This window comes from Neovison vison, chromosome 10 (genome assembly GCF_020171115.1).
Source record: "Neovison vison isolate M4711 chromosome 10, ASM_NN_V1, whole genome shotgun sequence".
Classification (NCBI taxonomy): Eukaryota; Metazoa; Chordata; class Mammalia; order Carnivora; family Mustelidae; genus Neogale; species Neogale vison.
The window spans coordinates 62,288,374-62,306,612 of NC_058100.1; the positions used below are offsets into that span (position 1 = coordinate 62,288,374).

The following is an 18,239-nucleotide window of genomic DNA, read 5'->3' on the forward strand; positions in this document are numbered from 1 at the left end:
AAGACTTTTTAGGTGCCTCGTTAGCGCAGTAGGTAGCGCGTCAGTCTCATAAAATAATAAAAGTCTTTTAAATGTCTGGGAGAGTTATATATTTGTTTTGTTTTCAAATCTTATGTATTTTATTTGAGAGAGAGAGATCACAAGCAGGAGAGAGGGGCAGAGGGAGAAGGAGATGCCCCGCTGAGCTGGGAGCCCAACTGGGACTCCATCTCAGGACCCCGCGATCATGACCTGACCTGAACGCAGACACTCAACCAACTGAGCCACGCAAGCACCCTGGGAGAATTATATGTGAACACATACCCTGACTTTTAGAAGTGGGAAGGTGATTTAAACTTTTGCTAAATTTCTAGATCATACAAATGTGATTTTGTGATGATTTCACTGGCTAAATTTTTAAAAAGGGAAAGACTCTAGATAGTGACAAGTTTAAAGTTTACATCTTAACTCTGCCTGTGATACATAATATCCTTTCCTAACTCACTTCTTCCCGTCAGTTTTATAAATTACAAAATGGGATTATAAATCATTTTTTAATTGAAAAAGATATTTAAAGAACATATTGATTAAAATCAGTGTAGGATTCAAATTCTGACATAATCTGAAGATTTGGGGATAAGATTAGAAATGCCAACCTCTGAAATGGAAACAAACTAAGTCCATTTGTGGAAATAATCTTAGAAAGTAACTTGAAAATGTATTAGAAAAAATGCTACTCATGAAATTAAGGTTTCCCAATATATATTCTTGTAGACTGGAGATAGTAATCAAAATACAATGTGTAGAATGACCTATAAATTTGTTACTTAGACAGTAATCACACACACACCCCTGTCATTAGTATATATTAAATATTCAGATGTTATTGTTATTAAATGTATAGATTAGAAATAAAGTCAAAGAGAAGGAGACCAAGGAGATGGCACCCAAAATCAGTACAATCGTCCTTTAATTAGAATAAAATATTCCTAGGGATAATAATATAAAGCAACAGGTCTCCTGAAGAAACTCAATTTTCTGGGCTTATACAGGATTTTTTTAAAAGTAACTTACGGGTGTGGTGCATAAACAATTCTGGAACACTGAAAAGAAATTTTAAAAAAAAAAGTAACTGTTAGCAATGGTGCTATGTTTTGTCCCCCTTTCTGTCTGGCTACAGGATTTCATAGCTATATCCTGATCTAATTTCATTACTTTTGGTTACCATAATAATGTGATTTCCTTTAGCATGGGCCAAATTTGGGGCTGTTGGGTCTTGCAGTAGGTGTAGGACCCTTACTGTTACTAAGTCTCTCTGTCTCTGTCTCTCTCTTGCATACACTCATGCACACATCTCATTTCTCATCTCTCAGCTCTATTTTCTCTGGGTTTATCTTATTCTCTAATATGTAAGAAGCCACTCCCTAGACATGAACTTCCTTTAAGCCTCATTAAACAACAAGGAATGAAGGAGAAACATGGTGCTTCACTAGATGGGTGGCTTTTCAAACCTTTTGTAACCCAGTGTAATACACGTTATATTGTCAACCCAATATAGACATACATAAATGTGTATCAGTCAGCTATTTCTGCATAATAACAGCCAGAACATCTCAGGGGCATGTGACACTAAGCATTTATTTTCACTCACTGGTGTGTATTGGTTAGGGTCAGCTGATCTGTGCTGGATTCACCCGGGTTTCATGGCTGATCTTGGCAGGGCTAGCTCATGTCTGGATTGGCTGATGGTTAGCTGACATAGCCTTCTCTTAACTCATGGAAGGGTCAGCCTTTTCATTCTATTAAATTTTCAACTGACTGGAAAAGACCCACCCACATTAGAGAGAGCAATATGCTTAACTCACCTAAGGATTGTAATTTTAATGTCATCCAAAAACACCTTCAAAGAAACACTCAAAATAATATTTGACCAAATATCTGAACATCCTATAAAATACATACATGTATTACAATTAATACATAAAAGTAACTATCACAGTCTCTTTATGCTTTGCTTTCCTAAGATAGTAATCATCCCCAGTCTACCTAAGATTACTCCTTCACCAACACCCACCCCCTCACCCCGAGAAGAAATGTATTGTTAACACTCTTGTTTCTGGATGATAGGTCATATTTATCTTTACTTTTTTTATGTAATGTTTGTTTATTTTTTCTTTTTTTTAATTTTTTACTTTTTATAAACATATAATGTATTTTTATCCCCAGGGGTACAGGTCTGTGAATCGCCAGGTTTACACACTTCACAGCATTCACCATAGCACATACCCTCCCCAGTGTCCATAACCCCACTCACCTCTCCCAAACCCCCTCCCCCCAGCAACCCTCATTTTGTTTTATGAGATTAAGAGTCACTTATGGTTTGTCTCCCTCCCAACCCCATCTTGTTTCATTCATTCTTCTCCTAACCCCTTAACCCCCCATGTTGCATCTCCACTTCCTCATATCAGGGAGATCATATGATAGTTGTCTTTCTCCAATTGACTTATTTCGCTAAGCATGATACCTTCTAGTTCCATCCATGTCGTCGCAAATGGCAAGATTTCATTTCTTTTGATGGCTGCATAGTATTCCATTGTGTATATATACCACTTCTTCTTTATCCCTTCATCTGTTGATGGACATCTAGGTTCTTTCCATAGTTTGGCTATTGTAGACATTACTGCTATAAACATTCGGGTGCACATGCCCCTTCGGATCACTACGTTTGTATCTTTAGGGTAAATACCCAGTAGAGCAATTCCTGGGTCATAGGGTAGTTCCATTTTCAACATTTTGACAACATTTTGAGGAACCTCCAAGCTGTTTTCCAGAGTGGTTGCACCAGCTTGCATTCCCACCAACAGTGGCATCCATGCCAGCATCTGTCATTTCCTGACATTAATTTTAGCCATTCTGACTGGTGTGAGGTGATATCTCATTGTGGTTTAGATTTCTATTTCCCTTATGCCAAGTGATGTGGAACACTTTTTCATGTGTCTGTTGGCCATCTGGATGTCTTCTTTGCAGAAATGTCTGTTCATGTCCTCTTCCCATTTCTTGGATTATTTGTTCTTTGGGTGTTGAGTTTGATAAATTCTTTATAGATTTTGGATACTAGCCCTTTATCTGATATGTCGTTTGCAAATATCTTCTCCCATTCTGTCAGTTGTCTTTTGGCTTTGTTAACTGTTTCCTTTGCTGTGCAAAAGCTTTTGATCTTGATGAAATCCCAATAGTTCATTTTTGTCCTTGCTTCCCCTGCCTTTGGTGATGTTCCTAGGAAGATGTTGCTGCAGCTGAGGTCGAAGAGGTTGCTGCCTGTGTTCTCCTCAAGGATTTTGATGGATTCCTTTCTCACATTGAGGTCCTTTATCCATTTTGAGTCTATTTTCGTGTGTGGTGTAAGGAAATGGTCAGTTTCATTTTTCTGCAGTGGCTGTCCAATTTTCCCAACACCATTTATTGAAGAGGCTGTCTTTTTTCCATTGGACATTCTTTCCTGCTTTGTCGAAGATTAGTTGACCATAGAGTTGAGGGTCTATTTCTGGGTTCTCTATTCTGTTCCATTGATCTATTTGTCTGTTTTTGTGCCAGTACCATGCTGTCCTGATTATGACAACTTTGTAATAGAGCTTGAAGTCTAGAATTGTGATGCCACCAACTTTGGCTTTCTTTTTCCATATTCCTTTGACTATTCGAGGTCTTTTCTGGTTCCATATAAATTTTACAGTTATTTGTTCCATTTCTTTGAAAAAAATGGATGGTATTTTGATAGGAATTGCATTAAATATGTAGATTGCTTTAGGTAGCATAGACATTTTCACAATATTTATTCTTCCAATCCAGGAGCATGGAACATTTTTCCATTTCTTTGTGTCTTCCTCAATTTCTTTCATGAGTACTGTATAGTTTTCTGAGTATAGATTCTTTGCCTCTTTGGTTAGGTTTATTCCTAGGTATCTTATAGTTTTGGGTGCAATTGTAAATGGGATTGACTCCTTAATTTCTCTTTCTTCTGTCTTGTTGTTGGTGTATAGAAATGCAACTGATTTCTGTGCATTGATTTTATATCCTGACACTTTTTATCCTGACACTTTTTGAATTCCTGTACAAGTTCTAGCAGTTTTGGAGTGGAGTCTTTTGGGTTTTCCACATATAGTATCATATCATCTGCAAAGAGTGATAGTTTGACTTCTTCTTTGCTGATTTGGATGCCTTTAATTTCCTTTTGTTGTCTGATTGCTGAGGCTAGGACTTCTAGTACGATGTTGAATAGCAGTGGTGATAACGGACATCCCTGCTGTGTTCCTGATCTTAGCAGAAAAGCTTTCAGTTTTTCTCCATTGAGAATGATATTTGCGGTGGGTTTTTCATAGATGGCTTTGATAATATTGAGGTATGTGCCCTCTATCCCTATACTTTGAAGAGTTTTGATCAGGAAGGGATGCTGTACTTTGTCAAATGCTTTTTCAGCATCTATTGAGAGTACCATATGGTTCTTGTTCTTTCTTTTATTAATGTGTTGTATCACATTGATTGATTTGTGGATGTTGAACCAACCTTGCAGCCCTGGAATAAATCCCACTTGGTCGTGGTGAATAATCCTTTTAATGTACTGTTGAATCCTACCTATTGAATCCTATTTTGGTGAGAATTTTCGCATCTGTGTTCATCAAGGATATTGGTCTGTAGTTCTTTTTTTTTGATGGGATCCTTCTCTGGTTTTGGTATCAAGGTGATGATGGCCTCATAAAATGAGTTTGGAAGTTTTCCTTCCATTTCTATTTTTTGGAACAGTTTCAGGAGAATAGGAATTAGTTCTTCGTTAAACGTTTGGTAGAATTCCCCTGGGAAGCCATCTGGCCCTGGGCTTTTGTTTTTTTGGAGATTTTTGATGACTCTTTCAATCTCCTTACTGGTTATGGGTCTGTTCAGGTTTTCTATTTCTTCCTGGTTCAGTTGTGGTAGTTTATATGTCTCTAGGAATGCATCCATTTCTTCCAGATTGTCAAATTTGTTGGCATAGAGTTGTTCATAATATATTCTTATAATTGTTTGTATTTCTTGTTTCTCTCCTCTTTGATTTTATTTATTTGGGTCCTTTCTCTTTTCTCTTTGGGTCCTTTCTCTTAAGTCTGGCCAGGGATTTATCAATCTTACTAATTCTTTCAAAGAACCAGCTCCTAGTTTCATTGATTTGTTCTGTTGGTTTTTTTTTTTTTTGGTTTCTATTTCATTGATTTCTGCTCTGATCTTTATTATTCCTTTTCTCCCTGGGTTTAGGGTTTCTTACTTCTTCTTTCTCCAGCTCCTTTAGGTGTAGGGTTAGGTTGTGTACTTGAGACCTTTCTTGTTTCTTGAGAAAGGCTTATACCGCTATATATTTTCCTCTCAGGACTGCCTTTGCTGTGTCCCACAGATTTTGAACCGTTGTGTTTTCATTATCATTTGTTTCCATGATTTTTTTCAATTCTTCTTTAATTTCCTGGTTGACCCATTCATTCTTTAGAAGGATGCTCTTTAGTCTCCATGTATTTGGGTTCTTTCCAAATTTCCTCTTGTGATTGAGTTCAGCTTCAGAGCATTGTGGTCTGAAAATATGCAGGGAATCATCCCAATCTTTTGATACTGCTTGAGAAGTGATTTAGGACCCAGGATGTGATCTATTCTGGAGAATGTTCCATGTGCACTAGAGAAGAATGTGTATTCTGTTGCTTTGTGATGTCCATCTGGTCCAGTGTGTCATTTAAGGCCTTTATCTCCTTGTTGATCTTTTGCTTGGATAATCTGTCCATTTCAGTGAGGGGAGCATTAAAGTTCCCTACTATTATTGTATTATTGTTGATGTGTTTCTTTGTATTAATTGGTTTTATAGTTGGCTGCTCCCACATTAGGGGCATAGATATTTAAAATTATTAGATCTTCTTGTAAGACAGATCCTTTGAGTATGATATAGTGTCCTTCCTCATCTCTTATTATAGTCTTTGGCTTAAAATCTAATTGATCTGATATAAGGATTGCCACCCCTGCTTTCTTCTGATGTCCATTAGCATGGTAAATTGTTTTCCACGCCCTCACGTTATATCTGGAGGTGTCTTCGGTTCTGAAATGAGTTTCTTGTAGGCAACATATAGATGGGTTTGTTTTTTTTTTTTTTTATCCCTTCTGATACCCTGTGTCTTTTGATTGGGGCATTTAGCCCATTAACATTCAGGGTAACTATTGAGAGATATGAATTTAGTGCCATTGTATTGCCTGTAAGGTGACTGTTACTGTATATTGTCTCTGTTCCTTTCTGATCTACTACTTTTAGACTCTCTCTTTGCTTAGAGGACCCCCTTTCAATATTTCCTGTAGAGCTGGTTTGGTGTTTGCAAATTCTTTCAGTTTTTGTTTGTCCTGGAACCTTTTTATCTCTCCTTCTATTTTCAATGATAGCCTAGCTGGATATGGTATTCTTGGCTGCATGTTTTTCTCATTTAGTGCTCTGAATATATCACGCCAGTTCTTTCTGGCCTGCCAGGTCTCTGTGGATAAGTCTGCTGCCAATCTAATATTTTTACCATTGTATGTTACAGACTTCTTTTCCCGGGCTGCTTTCAGTATTTTCTCTTTGTCACTAAGACTTGTAAATTTTACTATTAGGTGACGGGGTGTGGACCTATTCTTGTTGATTTTGAAGGGGGTTCTCTGCGCCTCCTGGATTTTGATGCTTGTTCCCTTTGCCATATTAGGGAAATACTCTCTAATAATTCTCTCCAACATACCTTCTGCTCCCCTTTCTCTTTCTTCTTCTTCTGGAATCCCAATTATTCTAATGTTGTTTCGTCTTATGGTGTCACTTATCTCTCGAATTCTCCCCCTCATGGTCCAGTAGCTGTTTGTCCCTCTTTTGCTCAGCTTCTTTATTCTCTGTCATTTGGTCTTCTATATCGCTAATTCTTTCTTCTTCTTCATTTATCCTAGCAGTGAGAGCCTCCATTTTTTATTGCACCTCATTAATAGCTTTTTTTATTTCAACTTGGTTAGATTTTAGTTCTTTTATCTCTCCAGAAAGTACTTTTATGTCTCCCGAGAGGGTTTCTCTAATATCTTCCATGCCTTTTTTGAGCCCGGCTAGAACCTTGAGAATCATCATTCTGAACTCTAGATATGACATATTACCAAAGTCTGTGTTGATTAGGTCCCTAGCCTTTGGTACTGCCGCTTGTTCTTTTTTTTTTTTTTTTTTTTTTTGTGGTGAGTTTTTCCGCCTTGTCATTTTGTCCAGATAAGAGTATATGAAGGAGCAAGTAAAATACTAAAAGGGTGGTAAAGACCCCAGGAAAATACACTTTAACCAAATCAAAAGAGACCCCAAATCGTGAGGGGGAGAAAGGGGATAAAAAGAGGTTCAGAAAAAAAAAAGAAACAAAAAAAGAAAACGAATAAAGAAAGAATATAAAAAAGAAAAAATATATATATTAGATAAACTAGTTACAAAATGTTAAAAAAGAAAAGTGTGAAAGTTAAAAAAAATTAGCTGAAGAAGAAGAAAAAAAAATTGAAAAAAAGAAAAACAAATTAAATTAACTGCAAAACTAATGAATCATGGGGAGAAAGCCATGAGTTCAGTGCTTTGCTTTCTCCTCCTCTGGAATTCCACTGCTCTCCTTGGTATTGATGCTGCACTGCTTGTAGGTGAACTTGGTCCTGGCTGGATTTCTTGTTGATCTTCTGGGGGAGGGGGCTGTTGTAGTGATTTTCAAGTGTCTTTGCCCCAGGCGGAATTCCATCGCCCTTACCAGGGGCGGGCTGAGTAATCCACTCCGGTTCACTTTCGGGAGCTTTTGTTCCCTGAACGCTTTCCGTAGAGTTCCGGAGAACGGGAATGAATGGCGGCCTCCCAGTCTCCAGCCCAGAGGAGCCGAGAGCTCAGGTCCCCACTCCTCAGTGCGCCCTCAGAGAATAGCACCCAATAACTCCCGTCTCCCTGGCCTCCAGCCGTGCTCCGAGCTCACCCGAGCTGTGAACGGTTCAAGGTAACCCCAAGCTGAGAGCTCACTCCTCGGCTCTGTCTCTGTAGCCGGCTTTTTTTTTTTTTTTTAAGATTTTATTTATTTGTTAGAGAGAGAGAGAGACAGAGCACAAGCACAGGCAGAGTGGCAGGCTAGAGGCAGAGGAAGAAGCAGGCTCCCTGCCGAGTAAGGAGCCTGATGTGGGTCTTGATCCCAGGACCCTGGGATCATTACCTGAGCCGAAGGCAGCCGCTTAACCAACTGAGCCACCCAGGCGTCCCGGCTTCCCCGTTCTAATACCTACAAGCTCTGTGACCCTGCGGGAACTGGGGCCATGCTGCCCCCTTGGGCTTCACCCCGGTTTAGCTTCTAGAGCGATGTCCCTCAGTGGAACAGACTTTTAAAAGTCCCGATTTTGTTGTCCATTGCTCCGCCGCTTGCCGGGAGCCGGCCCCTCCCCTCGCAGTCTATCTTTCCATCGCTTTGTATTCACTTCTCCGTCAGTCCTACCTTTCAGAAAGTGGTTGATTTTCTGTTTCTAGAATTGCTGTTCTTCTCTTTGATCTCCCTTTGGATTTGTAGGTGTTTGCAATGTTTAGATAAGCTATCTAGCTGATCTCCTGCTATCTGATATAGCCTCAGCCTGCGACTTCTCCACCATCTTGACTCCTCCCCGCCATATTTGTCTTGTAGTTCTGTGAACTTCCAGTCCACACTGAATGTCGTCTTTGGGGTTTAATATCTCACTGTAAATAATACTGTTTTACACAAAAGTCTTAAAGTAATCGTATTTTTTTTCTACAAATACGCATGAAGCTATTTCAAATCCCTATGGAAAAGAATGGAATATAAATATGCATACATCATTTTTGCCAGCTAAGTGTTTTACATATTTAACTACATTTCTTTTAAAGTGAAAGTTGTCTTTTAAGGTCTTAAATTGTTGGGTTTTCAGACTAACTCAATCTTATCTTTTTTCTTTTTCTTCCCATTTTAATAATAACCCAGAAAAAGTTTCCCTAGTCCTTAAGTTTTTTTGTTTTTCAACAATTTCTTAGTTTGGAGCAAAGAAGTTACAGACTGTATCTGATGAACCCAGAGGCTTTAAAATTCATTCCATCATTATTCCACAAATATTTACATCATAATTTTGAGATACTTGGAACACAAAGATATATAACGCACATTCCATAGCTTTAAGGGGCTCATAACCATATGAGAGAAAAAGAGATTTATCTAAAATAATCCTGGAGTTCAGAGGCTCTCTTTGTCTAGTAACATGCCCCATGTTCTCCACTTTATAGGTGGAGAAAGAGATGCAAGAATCTCTAACCAGTTGGGCAAATTGTAATGAGTTGATAACCCAGTAAGAGAGAAAACACCAAGGTGACACCCACCTTTATAAATCTGTTCCTGGGTCTGAGCCTGGCTCACAAGAATCAAGCCACTGGGCAAACTGCCACTCTAGGAACTGACTGACTCCAGTTCAGTATGACTCACCATACCTCCCAACAGTCCTGCCTTTAAAGGCAGCTCATTTTCTCATTCTCAAAAAGGGCCATTTCAGATACTCTTTGTTTTCATTTCTCTAACCCTACTACTCACCTCTCTTTATTTTCATAGATGACCTTTCTGCTGACTTCAACCCCTCCCCCAACCCTAAGCCATTAAACACTCTACCACCAAATTGTAGTCCAAGCCTCTACCTGCCCTTCCCTTCCAGAGGTCAGTGTAGAGATCACAGGGAAGTTGTTTCACATTTCCCTTAAGCTGCCCACTTAGTTCTCTTTTGGACACCTAGTCAGCTTTGTGGCACTGTTCTTTGTACTGCTGGTCACTGAGAGGAAATCTTGGACATGGTGTCCTTCAGGGAAGACATGGGCCTGGGGTAGACTACCCCTCCGTTTACCCAGGATCACCAGTTAGACTGTGCAAATACACATGAATCTCTTCACAGGTACTTTGGGCTTGTTTTAAAGTGGAATTATACTGTAGGAGAGAAAAGGCTAAAACTTTGCACAGAATGGGCTTCTTCCTGAATCCAAAGGAAAACTATCTGTAGCAAACACTGTCTACATTCTGCTTCATATCCTCTTGGCCTTCTTAAGTTCTCTATGAAGATGATTTCCACACACTGAGTTTCTTACCTCAAGACCCCATGTCTCTTTCCTTTGCCTGAAGGCTCTCTTCAGCCCCATGAGAGCTTGTTCTGCTATAGGCAGGTGCAACACACAAGTGTGGAGGGGGAGTTACACTCATGAGGGCAATGTTCAACCAATTGGGGCTGGGGTTGGTGAATAAATGCCCCAGCCTCCTCACTGTCACTGGGACAAGTCTTTGTTGTTGCACATGGTTTCTCAGAAGATCCTCAGTGGGATTGAGCCTTGTTGCATACCTGTGACAGTGTAAAACTACTCACTACTAACCAACTCATTAACCCCACTCAATAAAGCACACTTGCTGACTTTTCTCCCTTTTCTGTCTCACTTTTCCCATGTCCTCTTCTGTCCTTAGAATCACCTCACAAATAAACCTTCTGTGCCCAAAGCCCTGCACTCAAAGTCTGCTTTTTGAAGAAGCCCAAACTAAGATATTGAACAATTTAGGTTTTTCAAAAAGGGAGTCCCATAACTGGAGTCCCCCCCAGTCCCTCCACTGACTGCTGCTTTCAGATTTGTTCCTGTATCAGACAGCTATTGTGAACCATTTCAGAGTGTCATAGACTCACTTATCTTTTACTCCAACTACTGCTGTAGAAACCTGTTCCCTGCAGCTTTCTCTAGGTGCAATCTGGCAATACTTCCCATCAGGCCCATGGAGCTTGCCTCTCACTCTCCAGCTGGGGTTTGTCTGTTGACTCCATAGTGAAGAATGCTGTGGAAACCAACTGTGGTGCTCATACTTATGCAACTCAGGAGTACTGGGGATCATGCCTTTGGGGGGAAAAGTTTGAGCAGTGGGGGATGGGATCCAAATGATAAATACTATGCCCCTTTAACTCTAATTGACATGTATTTCATGAGATGTATTTCAGGCAACTCCTTGGCAGTCCCCTGGATTCCACAGCCAGTCACCCACAGTAGTGTCCAGTTTGGTAATGCATCTTTGCAGTGGCCTTGCATCTTTCCTGCTCCTCCACATCCCTTGATTCTGCTTCCTGGTTCACACTCATCAATAAGGAATGTACACTTAAGCCTTTGTTTCAGGCTGTTTCCCTGTAAACTAGCCTAAGATGTAACTTTCTTTTTTCTCGGCCTCATTTGTAGATTCTTCTCTATGAAAGTTTACCAACCTTTTAGTAAATCAAGGATGGGGTGACTCCCTGAATCCATACTTCTTGCCTCTCTAGTACAATTCTATAAACTTGCATCATTCAATCTGAAATTATGCTCTGTAGTTTTAGAGGCTGGTTAGGGATGTCAAGTCCCACAGGTGTGTGTGTGTGTGTGTGTGTTTGTTGGTGTATAGCTATAGGGAGATTTGACATACCTGCTCTCATTGTGGGTCCAAAATAGGTTAGGACTTCTGAGTTGGGTCCTCTCTTTGATGTAACTGTCAACGTAAACTGCCCAACTGTTGCTATACTGCTGTACCTGATGAGACAAATGTGAATATGCTGTGGTGGTAGGCACCAGCTAAAGTGGCTCCTGGTGATCTGTGCTCCCAATATTCACTCCTTTGTATAATCCCCTCCTCTTGCATGTTGGCAGGACCCAGTGACTTGGTTCTAACAAATAGAATACAGCAAAAGTGATGGGCTGACACTTCCAAGATTAGGTTAGAAGAACTGTGACTTCCATCTTGTTCACACTTTCTCTCTGGTTCTTCTCACTTTTTCTCTCTGATGAAGCCAGCTGCCACATTGTGAGAGGTACACTACAGAAAAGTCCACATGGCAAGGAACTGCCATGTTCCCTAGAGGGATGCCTCTAGGCAACGGTCTGCAAAGAACTGAGGCCTTCAGTGCAATAGCCCACAAGAAGCTAACTCCTGCTGACAACCAGGTGAGTGAGGTTGGAAACACATTCATCCTTCAGCTGATTTTTGAGATTAGTACAGACAGTCCCCAACATATGATGGTTTACTTACAATTCTTCATTTTACAACAGTGTTGGATGAAATATTCAGTAGAAACTATACTTCGAATTTTTAATATTTTCCAGGGCTAGCAATATGCAGTACAATGCTTTTTCATGACACTGGGCTGCAGCAGTAAGCTGAAGCCCCCGTCAGCCAAGTGATTACAAGGGTGGACAACCAAAAACACAAACATTGTTACCCACACAATCCTGCTGTTTTTCACTTTCAGTACAGTACTCGATAAATTACATGATATGTTCAACACTTTTTTATAAAATAGGCTTTGTGCTGGCTGATGTTGCCCACTCTAGGCTAATGTAAATGTGAATAAGGTAGGCTAAGCTATGATGTTTGGTAGTTTGCGTGTACTAAAGGCATTTTTAACATAATGGTATTTTTAATTTACAGTGGATTTATTGGAATGTGGTCCCATTGTAGTCAAGGAATATATCTGTACAGCTCAACATCTTGATTGTAGCCTTGTGAGAGTCCCTGATCCAGAGGACTCAGCTAAGCCATGCTGTGATTCCTGACCCCCATGAAATGTGAGATAATAATTATATTAATGATGTATTTTCCAAAACAAATATTAATTTTCTGGGACACTAAATCTAAAGCCATAAAGAAAAAGAACATATTTTCTGATTACATTTCTGATTTGAAATGGGCTGCCTTCCACAACCCACTCCCCTTGGAATCAACTATTTTATTTTATTTTCAAAATTTTATTTATTTGTCAGAGAGAGTGAGAGAGAGAGCAAGAAAGAGAGTGCACAGCAGGGAGAGCTGCAGGCAGAGGAAGAAGTATGCTCCCCACTGAGCAAGAAGCTAAGTGTGGGACTTGATCCTAGGACCTTGGGATTACAACCTGAGCCAAAGGCAGATGTGTACCCCACTGAGGCACTCAGGTGTCCCTCAACTAGTTATTTTAAACTGTAGAATATTTAGTTCCTTTTATACTTGCTCTTTTGGACTTCAGATATAATAAAGGAGCTATAAGGGTTCCTCCCTTAGTTAAGTCAAGACCACTGAAATGATGGTTTTAAGTGTTTTCCTTCAAGAAAAAGAAGATTCTATCCTGATTTTATGGTTTTATGACCACCTCTATCTTTAAAGCATTTATTTAGCACACATAATTGGGAACCTCCTACTGTGTGCACCAAGTCCTCGGCCTGAGGTTGGGGCTACTATTCTATTCTATTTCACTTTTTCTGTATTGTTAATGTCTCCCTTTCCATTTGGCATCTTCTTCATGGCCTTTAAACATCCTAATATTTCTTAGATTTAAAAACAATGAAAAAGAAGATGGCAGAGTAGGAGGACACTAAACTCATCTTATTCCATAGATAACTAGGTAATGCTCACACTAGCAGATAACCTAGAAAATAACCTGAAGGCAAGCAGAATAAACTTCACAACGAAATGTAGAGATGAGGCCACATTGAAGAGGGAAAGAAGGACAGAGATACCTTTAAAAGCTAAATGGACCTACAGAATTGTCAGTGGGTGGGAGGGACACCATGGGCATGGCAAAGGAAGAGAAACAGCCCCTTACACAGTGAGCCTGAATCCCCATAACGTTTGGCTTTGAAAACCAGAGAGGCCTAATATTGTGTGTTTCTACAACCAGCAGGACTTAAAACCCGGAATTTTAGAAATCAACAGGCTTGGCTTTGGGTGAGCCAGAACAAAAGATCCAAAGGAAACTGAGTCCCCATCCTTAAACAGATAACACAGTGGAGGGATGGAGGGATAGGGTGACTGGGTGATGGACATCAGGGAGGGTATGTGTCGTAATGAGCACTGGGTATTATACAAGACTGATAAATCACAGACCTGTACCCCTGAAACAAATAATACATTGTATGTTAATTAATTGAATTTAAATTTTAAAAAAGAGATCACACACACACACACTCTCTCTCACACACAAAACAGCCAGCAGAGACACAGCATGGAAGATGCAGTTTGAAAAATGCCTGGGGCAGGGCGCCTGGGTGGCTCAGTGGGTTAAGCCGCTGCCTTTGGCTCAGGTCATGATCCCAGGGTCCTGGGATTGAGGCCCGCATGGGGCTCTCTGCTCAGCAGGGAGCCTGCTTCCTCCTCTCTCTCTACCTGCCTCTCTGCCTGCTTGTGATCTCTCTCTGTCAAATACATAAATAAAATCCTTTTTTAAAAAATGCCTGGGGCATACAGGAGGGAGAGTAGTTACTCATTTCAGAGCATGTCCCCAAGGGACAGGGGTCCTTGGAAGACTTCTCCAAGAATAAGGGAGCTGGCAGGCACCTTTTCCCTCCCTTGCCCCCAGCATAAACACACAGCCACCTGCAGGGACTATCCTGGTACTGATACTACCTAACTTGCTAAGACTGTCCCGCCAACCCCTTTCCCCCCTGTGCTCTGTTTTGGTGGATTCACCCTCTCCAGTCAAGACTGCCTCAGTCTCGGAGCTGCAGGGCCACTTCCACAGAGGACCAGTGACCCAAACCTTGCTAACTCTACTGCATTGCTGTCCTCCCCAGCACTCCCCTTTCCCACAATTTGTAGATCTACTCCATCCAATATGCTCTTGGCTGGAGCCTATCCTGGGTGGTGCCACAGGCTTAGAAGTGTGCAAGCCACCCCGTTAATGCCCAGCACCACTCCAAAGTGACTCTTGCCCTGGAGAGAGGGGAAGATAACCACACACACCAGTGAGAAGGAGGCACCAGTAGTGGGCTGAAGGCAGACAACTGGTACAGCTGCAGGCTTCCCACACCAATGAAAGCTTTTCAGGGACAACACAGGGAAAATGCCCTGCAGTTTGGTGCTACAGCATCTTTGGCAAACACCTGGTCTGACTCAACTCAAAACTAAGGCAGCCCCAGACTGGTACACTAACACCACAGGGACCAAACACTGCCTAAAACAGGCAGAGAGCCACTGCAGATAACTGGACTGAAGGAAAAAGGGGCTCAGTTACAATAACAGGGCACATGCAACACATGTAGAAGACACACCCGAAGCACTAAATTCCAGTAAATGGGACATTGCAGGGCACGACAGGACCTCTTCTTTATAAGACCACTACTTTCTTCTTTTTTTATATATATATATTTTATTTATTTATTTGACAGACAGAGATCACAAGTAGGCAGCGAGGCAGGCACAGAGAGAGGGAATCAGGCTCCCTGCTGAGCAGAGAGCCCAATGTGGTGCTTGATCCCAGGACCCTGAGATCATGACCTGAGCTGAAGACAGAGGCTTAATCCACTGAGCCACCTAGGTGCCCCAAGACCACTACTTTCAAGAGCAGGAGAGATAGCTGACTCTGAGCACAAAGAAACAGAGAGTTAGACACAATGAGGAGACAGGGAATATGCCCCAAATGAAAGAACAGGACAAAATCACAGCAACAGACCTAAGCAAAATGGAGATAAGTAATATCCCTGATGCAGAATTTTTAAAATTATGATCATAAAGATACTCAATGGACTTGAGGAAAGAGTGGTGGACATCAGCAAGAACTTTAACAAAGTTAAGAAAGAATCAACCAGAGATGAAGAACACAATAAATGAATTTTTTTTAAAGATTTTATTTATTTATTTGACAGAGATCACAAGTAGGCAGAAAGGCAGGCAGAGAGAGGAGGAAGCAGGCTCCCCACTGAGCAGAGAGCCTGATGCGGGGCTCAATTCCAGGATCCTGAGATCATGACCTGAGCTGAAGGCAGGGGCTTTAACCCACTGAGCCACCCAGGTGCCCCACAATAAATGAAATTTTAAAATAACACTAGGTGGAAGAAATAATAGACTAGAGGAAGCAGAAGAACAAATCAGAGACCTAAAGGGCAGAATAATGGAAAGTAATCAAGATAAGCAGGTGACATAAAAATTATACAGAATAAGAATAAGCTTAGGGAATTCAACAAAACCATCAAGTGTAATAATATTCACATTACAGGGATCCCAGAAGGAGAAGAGAGAGAAAAAAGGGCACAAAATTTCCTTGAAGAAATAATAACTTAAAACTTTCTGAATTTGGGGAAGGAAACAAATCCAGACCCAGGACACAGAGATTCCCCAATAAAATCAACTGAGCTACCCAGGTGCCCCTCTACAAAACATTTAAAAAAAAGAGTTAATACATATTCTTTTTTTTTTTTTCAGATTTTATTTTTTTGACAGAGAGCATAAGCAGGCAGAGTGAGAGGGAGGAGCAGACTCCCCGCTGAGCAGGGGGCCTGATGTGGGTCTCGATCCCAGGACCTGTGATCATGACCTGAGCTGAAGGCAGATGTTTAATGAGTGAGCCACCATGGCATCCCAAGCTAATATATATTCTTCTCAAACTATTCCAAAAAATTGAAGAGGATGGAAAATTCCCTAATTCATTCCATGAGATCAGCATTACCCTGATACCAAAACCAGGTAAAGACATTATAAAAGGGGAGAAAGAGAGAGAGAGAGAGAATTACAGGTCAATAATTCTGATGAACATAGATGCAAAAATCCTCAACAAAATATTAGCAAACCAAATCCAACAATACATTTAAAAAATGTTCCACCAAGATCAAGTGGGATTTATCTCTGGAATGTAAGTGTGGTTCAATAGTTGAAAACAATCAACATGATACATCAATAAGAGAAGGATAAAAACAATATAATTTCAATAGATGTAGAAAAAGCATTTAACAAAGTACATCATTCATTTATGATAAAACTTTCAACAATGTAGGTTTAGAGGAAACATACCTCAACAGAAGAAAGGCCATATATGAAAACCCACAGCTAACATCATATCCAATGGTGAAAAACTGAGAGCTTTTCACCTAAAGTCAGGAACAAGATAAGAATGTCCACTCTCACTACTTTTATTCAACAAGTACTGGAGTCCTAGGCGCAGCAATCAGACACTAGAAAAAGAAAGCCCAGAAACAAACCCACGATCATATGGCCAACTAATCTCTGACAAAGGAGGCAAGGATATACAGTGGGAAAATGCAACAAATGGTGTTGAAAAACGGGGCAGCTACATGCAAAAGAATGAAACTGGACCACCTTTTTTTTTTAAACATCTACAGACAAAAACAAACAAATCTCAAAATGGATTCAGGACCTAAATGTATGAGTTAAAACTATAAAAATCCTGGACAATAGCACAGGCAATAATTTCTCTGGCATCAGCATAGCAACATTTTTCTAGATATGTCTCTTGAGGCAGGGGAAACAAAAACAAAAATAAACTATTGGGACTACATAAAAGTAGAAACCTCTACACAGCAAGGGAAATAATCAACAACACTAAAAGACAACCTACTAAATAGGAAAAGGTATTTCCAAATGACATACCCAATAAAGGGTTAGAATTCAAAATATATTAAGAACTTATATAACTCAACATCCAAAATCAAATAATCCAATTTAAAAATGGCCAGAAAACATGAACATACATTTATCCAAAGAAGACATACAGATGGCCAACAGACACATAAAAAGATGCTCGGTGTCCCTCATCTTCAAGGAAATGCAAATCAAAACTACAGTGAGATGCTGAGAGAAATAAGAGAAAGACAGTTATCATATGATCTCTCTGATATGTGGAATTTAAGAAACAAGGCAGAGGATCATAGGGGAAGAGAGGAAAAATGAAACAAGATGAAACCAGAGAGGGAGATAAATGGTAAGACTTTTAATCTAAGGAAACAAACTGAGGGTTGCTGGTGGGGAGCGGGGTTGGGGGATGGGATAACTGGGTGATGGACATTGGGGAGGGTATGTATTGTAATGAACTCTAGGTATTATACAAGACTGATGAATCCCAAACCTGTACCCCTGAAACAAATAATACATTATATGTTAATTAATTGAATTTAAATTAAAAAAAAGGAATATACTCTGATGTATGTGGAAATGGGGGGGGTAACTATGAGATATTACCTCACACCTATCAACATGGCTAAAATAGAAAACACAAGAAATAACAAGTGTTTGTGAGGATGTATTGAAAAAGGAAACCTTGTACGCTGTTGGTGGGAATGCAAACTGGTGCAGCCACTGTAGAAAATTGTATTTGAGGTTCCTCAAAAAATGAAAAGTAGAACTACCCTATGAGTCAGTAATCACACTACTGGGTATTTGCTCAAAGAATACGAAAACACTATTTCGAATGCCTATGTTTATTGCAGCATCATTTACAAATTA

The 18,239-nt window shown here is 40.2% G+C and overlaps 1 long non-coding RNA gene across 4 annotated transcripts in view; it reads left to right on the forward strand.

The window, feature by feature from the left end:
* Nucleotides 1-18,239, forward strand: part of LOC122918710 — a 55,153-nt gene that overhangs the window by 9,724 nt on the left and 27,190 nt on the right. For 3 of the 4 annotated variants that reach the window (XR_006386663.1, XR_006386661.1, XR_006386664.1), the window contains exon 3: nucleotides 11,827-11,980. This is a non-coding gene — a long non-coding RNA (uncharacterized LOC122918710). The remainder of the gene's footprint in view (nucleotides 1-11,826; nucleotides 11,981-18,239) is intronic. The other variant, XR_006386662.1, reaches the window with a different exon arrangement.